The sequence below is a fragment of the Crocuta crocuta genome, unplaced genomic scaffold (genome assembly GCF_008692635.1).
Source record: "Crocuta crocuta isolate KB4526 unplaced genomic scaffold, BGI_CrCroc_1.0 scaffold103, whole genome shotgun sequence".
In the NCBI taxonomy this organism is placed as follows: Eukaryota; Metazoa; Chordata; class Mammalia; order Carnivora; family Hyaenidae; genus Crocuta; species Crocuta crocuta.
In genome coordinates, this window is record NW_027529192.1 from 1,326,030 (window position 1) to 1,332,131 (window position 6,102).

Genomic DNA, 6,102 nt, shown 5'->3' on the forward strand with positions numbered 1-6,102 from the left:
CCCAGTACAGGGCATACTTTATTGCTCTCGCTCTCGCTCTCTCGCTCTCTCGCTCTGTGGACCCTCCTTGACCTCATCAGTTTACTGAACTACCCCGCATCTTTGAAGCATCCACTCAAATAGACTTCGCCTCTACTCTCTCTTCACCCCAAACTCTGTCCACCAGCACCTTGTCAAAGCCTGTTCCGGCATAAATGACATAATGCTGTAACTATTTGTTTACACCCTTATCTCTAGTAGACAGGGAGTCTAGGCCAAGTGTTGTGTAACATTGATCTGTGCGTAAACGTTGCCTAACGTGACATGGGCACACTGTAGGTGCTCAATAAATGCTCCTTGAATGGAATAAAGACTAAAGACTAGACTCCATGTTTTAAAAACTTCTTTACGTCTTAAATGTCCACTTCCTACCTGAGAGGGATTCCTAGTCAAGTAGCAGAAGAACTATCACCAGACTGGAGTGCACTTAGGAACACTTCCAAAGTTCGCTTGTGAACGAATTCTTCCTCTCTGATATTACAAACTTAGGAGGAAGGAATCACTTTGGCTCATTGAGGCCTCCCTCGTGCTGACGTCACCCCTGCCCTCGTATTCATTCCACACGGGTACCCACCTGGCACCACCTGCTTTCAGCACACGGTAGTCTTTACTGGAAAGTTCTGCAGCATCTCGACTGGCAGACAGGACTGCAAATTGCTGGCAGTTCTGTCTCAAAGACAGTGGAACAGTTGTATGCCGGAGGCTTTGGTTATTTGCTTGGAAAAACAAAGCAAGAACTGCCTTCGAGGTAACCTTCATAGTCTTCAAATGCCACATACGTGTCCCGTTTAAGGCCTGGGTTGACAGTGTAACACCAAGGAGGTCACATTCTGGGCTTTGACCTGTAGGTTCTAAAGCCTGGGTGTTTACCTAACTTTGTTCTCGTGAAAACTACTAGAGTCTGGCTGTTTTGAAAATTAGATTCAAGGGGCGCTTTGTGAGAATCAGAATGGAACTAAAGAAGTTCCATGGCCAGGAAAACGTAGAACAAATACCACATGGCACTTTCTACATCTAATGCCTCTTAGAATACGCGGGACAGTAATTTGTAATTTTGCGTCAAATGCCCTTACCCTCAGGGGCTCTCTGAGGACAGGTGCTGTTTTTTATTGGAATTTGTATTCCCATCCAAGGGCAGAGTTTGTGGTGTACAGAACACATTCGATATTGGCTCGTTGGATGACTAATTACAGTTGAATAACCCTTCCTTGTAACCATTAAGGGAGCAAGTAGGAATGCGTCAGCTTCTAGAATATGGAAGGCCTGAAGGAGGCAGGGCGTCACAGCGTTTTCCGTCTCGGTCCTTACACTCGAGGCTGCTGTTCGGGCGTGTGTTCCCATCCCTTTGTCTGGGAGCGGTACCCGACTCTTCTCGGGAGGCCGACTCCTTTGACACGCTCAGCCCAACATGATTCGGGTGGGCTCCAGGCTAATCAGTACACCTCCATCTCCTCCTTCCCAGTAGTTGGTTCGGGGATGGGTATACAACTCAAGTTTTCCAGTTAGGTGACTTCTGGGATTTTTGTGGGAGAGAAAAATCGCTTTCCCCCCGGACTTGGAGTTCTACGGATGGAGCGGGCGGTGTCTGCTGGAGGCCGGGCCTGAGCACAGAGGAAAGCAGAGCTGGGCGGAAGCCCGTGGGCAGATCCCTCAGTACCACGTTGGGATAGCTTGATCCAGCTGTCCCTGAGCCGATACAGGTTTCTGGATATGTAGCATCAGACTTATGAGCCTGGTTGTCTGTAGCCTGAGATCTGGGAGGTTTCGGTTTTCAGTTGCAACATGACCTAGTTTATCACGATCCAAGCAGATCTTTATCAATAGGATCTTAAAACAGTCATCTGCCTATTAAATAGCTCAAAAGGAAGGTCACAAGTGCCCGAATCTATATTTGAATGCTTTAAGGTAGTCCCTAAAATAGGTGTAAGAATGTCACGGGGCGCCTGGGGGGCTTAGTCGGTTAAGTGTCCGACTTTCGCTTAGGTCATGATCTCGCGGTTCGTGGGTTCGAGCCCCGAGTCGGGCTCTGTGCTGACTGCCAGCTCAGAGCCTGGAGCCTGTTTCAGTCTGTGACTCCCTCTCTCTCTGACCCTCCCCTGCTCACGCTGTCTCTCTCTCTCTCTCTCTCCTAGAAATAAATTAAAAAAAAAAAAGAGACTGTCACATCCATGCTCTTTACAGCAGGCGCTCTGCAAGGCTACAGACCCATCGAACTTCGCCTCCAACGGTAAAACTCTAAAGCCAAGGAAATGCCTTAGATCGCATCAGGGGTAGGGTGCACTTTCTACCCATCTACGCCTGTGAACTCCAAACCTCTTTGAAAGTTACTTCTCTATATTTAACAAGGATGCCATAGAAACACTCTAAATGGGACACATTTTCAGCTCACTATTTATTCTTTGTTTATGGATGTTAGCATCTGGTTGCTAACCTGGCCCTTTAAACATGAGTAGGAGGGAGATTAATGTCTGAGGTGAGGCTACAGAGCCTTAGCTAAGCTCTTAACAGTTTTTTAAAAAGTAGATTCATGGCAGGATTAACCTAAATGTAGTCCATTAAACATTTTAAGACTTGAATTCTAGTCGTGAAGTAGTTTCATTTTTCCAGCATTAACGTATCTTTACCTTCATCCGGGAGTGTCCTGCTTAAGGACGAGGGGCAGGAAGAATGGGAAAAACACAGCCACTTGCCAGGTCACACAGAATGCAATTTAAGACCTTTAGAAGTAAAGGCTTTTGTTTGTTTCTCTGGTCCACTTTTTTTTTTTAAATATTTTTTATTTATTTCTAGGAGAGAGAGAGAGACGGCGTGAGCAGGGGAGGGTCAGAGAGAGAGGGAGTCACAGACTGAAACAGGCTCCAGGCTCTGAGCTGTCAGCACAGAGCCCGACGCGGGGCTCGAACCCACGAACCGTGAGATCATGACCTGAGCGAAAGTCGGACGCTCAACCGACTAAGCCACCCAGGCGCCCCTCTGGTCCACTTTTTTAACATTGACAGTTATATTCACCAACATTTGTATAATTGAAGTTTAAGAAATTACCACAACTATTTGCTTTATAAAGACTTAAAAACGTTTTTTCAGATGAGCTAGGTGTTTGGACCAAATACATCAGCATCCAAAATCTGAGGCTTGATTTTTGTTTTAAAAACTGTTGCTTGAAAACCACCAACATTTAATTGAGCTAACACTCAATTAAAAAATGTGCTTGATAGTTACATTTTAGAAACACGTTTAATTAAACGCAGTTTACCTCTTATGGCAATCTGCCTAAAATTGTGTTATTTATTTTTTAATTTTATTTTTGGGGAGAGAGAGAGACAGAGACAGAGAGACACACACACAGAATCTGAGGCAGGCTCCAGGCTCTCAGCTGTCAGCACAGAGCTCAACACGGGGCTCAAATTCATGAACCGCGAGATGGTGACCTGAGCCAGAGTCGGACGCCAAACCGACTGAGCCACCCAGGTGCCCCCTAAAATTGTATTTTAAAGATTATTTTGAAAATTGTATTTCAGTTGGCATTACTTCCCCTTGGCCTTGTAAGGATGCTAAAATTTGGCGATAGCCCGAGGAGGAGACAAGGACTTTCTGTATTTTTTAAAACTCTTCCTTTACTCTTTTTTAATCCAGATTCTGTCTTTGTCCACTTGAAATGTCAAGTTCAGTTCCGAGTGAGCCCCTAAAGTCCTCACCACATTTCCCCCAGGACTCCCTGCTCGCATGCCTGGCATATAGTTGGCACTTAGGAAATGCTTATGGAATGAAAAAGCGTTTATTTAACCTCTATTTTGAGCCTAATAAGATTCAGGCAATATCTTTGTACGAGAGGCCTGAAGGGACCGTCTAAGGTACTGCTCTTGCTGAGACCGATCGCATAGTTCTAGGTTATTAATTATTACCTAGGGTGACCCAGGAAACGAGACTGAATTAGCAAGTGAAATGCTCCCCTACGCCCATGGCTTGTACTCGGGGGGTCCTAATTCCCAGTCCAGTGTTTTCCCTGGGAGGTTGGAAGCTTTGATCCGAGCGCGTTTCACAAGTGATGGAAACGGGTTTCTAAGCCATCCCCTCTGTCCCACAGCCGCTGACCCGCCTCGTCATCCTCAGCCACGGTGCCCTTGGCCTTCTGGAAGAATTCACTCTACAACTGCAGTTCCTCTAAAAGAATAAGCCTGATCTTCTGCAAAGAGTATTTACTTCATCAAGGCTATTGCGCTTGCGGCGGCCAGGGCTGGTAATCAGATTTGCGAAGGCCAGCCCACCCAGAGCCGGGTGGCTGCATTTTTATCACACCAGGAACAAGTCAGCACGAGGCCTCGCTCCAGGATTAGATGCTATTTCACATATTGGGCTGTTTGCCAGACAAAGAAGTTGTAGGATGCCTCTGCCCTTTCCAAGATGGCTAATGGAATGCCGCTATTAACCTCTCTGAGTAAATGATTCCTCAGTGATCCGATTCGGGAAAGCATGGAATATGGAGCTGGTAATTCAGCCCTCTACTCAGGACTTTTTCATCAAAGTGCTGACAATCACTAGTTGGTGGTCTTTGACTTTGGCAGCTCCGGTTACCTACCTGGTTAGTACCTTAGCAGCAACCTCTCCCTCATTAACATTTCTTGTGTAGTTTCTATGTGCCAATCACTGCTATGTCCTAATAGTATATATTCTACATTTAGAGACGGCCAAGGCTGCCTTAAGTGTGTACTAGTAAGATCAACCAGCATTAAAGTCTAAGATGAAGGAAGAACACAACAATATTCTATTTCTGGAAACATGCATACATATGCATACATGAAGAGACAATGGTGATGATCTAGAAAGAGGCATAGCAGGCAGACGATGGTGGGTAATTTCAGGGAAGTTCCAGGCATTATGTTTGGGAAGGGGGTTAAGTAATGTACCTTTTTAAATGAGAACCTAATGTCTGTAGCCGGTATAATTAAACAAAAAATTGTAGCCCAGGTTTTATTTTGTTTTAGGCATAGATGTTTGTTATACTTTGAATACAGCATATGCTGAATTTTGGCTAAGTCTGGGTTTTTACCTTAAAATACAAATTCCAAGAAACACCTAGGAAATTATAATTCATGATTTCTAGTCACTAATGAATTTACTAAATGAGGGGACCAGGCTTTTAACAAACTGGGACCGTATAAGTCACTATTTCTATGCCTCAGTTTCCTCATCTGTAAAGCAGGTACAAAGGCCGGGTGCCTTAGCATGCTATATAGACTCTGGAGTTTGGGCCCCTGTCATTATCCCGTGTCTGCATTCTGAGCTATCAGCCTCTCGCCCCACAAGCTGTAGCCTGAATATGCTCACCATTCGCAAAAGCTAAACTCTGGTTTTCAGCTCTTCTAGTTCCTTCTGCCTGGAATGACTTCTCAACCCGCTCTGCCAAAAACACTTCTACTTATGTTCAAAGTCCAGCTCTGATGGTACTTTGCACGTGGAATCTTCTCAATTCCACTGCCCAGGTGTCATACTTGGACATACACCTGTTGGAAAAGAGCTTTCTAGATTGTTCTAGACCAGTGGTGCCACACACGAGGCCCGGCACCTCATCTCTTACACTGCATCCCCAGTACCAGCACGGAGCACACCTTTGGTATACCATGAATGTCCAGCCAACAGATCGTTAGTGGAGGAGCAGATTTCCCGTGTTTGCTAAATTGCAAGTGCTTGGAGAGCGTCCTAATTTCCCCAGCACCGAGCCCAGAGCTCATCAGATATTTGTTGAACACGTTCATTCAATAAATGCCTGGATCTACGCCCAGTGTGCTTTCCGGAGAGAAATAATTCACAGATAATTCTTTAGCCAGAATGAGTCATACCCAATATACATTCGTCCCATATATAAATGGCACCATACCTTTCACTGTCGTGGAAGAAGCTGCACGGTAGTTATGATCTAACGGTAAGTCAACGTCCCCGGGTCTCACCGTGTCGTCTGTAAGGACGTTCATAAGGACAGTAACAGAACGGATTGCTAGAGAGGTAAAAGTGTGCCTTTCTGGAGAGCAATCTGAAATATTAAATTCTATATCACTTTGACTCAGG

At 45.3% G+C, this 6,102-nt stretch overlaps 1 long non-coding RNA gene across 1 annotated transcript; it reads left to right on the forward strand.

The window, feature by feature from the left end:
• The first annotated feature begins 2,186 nt into the window (after positions 1 to 2,186).
• LOC144226796 (uncharacterized) lies at positions 2,187 to 4,469 on the forward strand. The gene is made up of 2 exons (XR_013333738.1): positions 2,187 to 2,266; positions 4,124 to 4,469. It is a non-coding gene; the product is annotated as an uncharacterized LOC144226796 (long non-coding RNA).
• Positions 4,470 to 6,102: the final 1,633 nt, after the last annotated feature.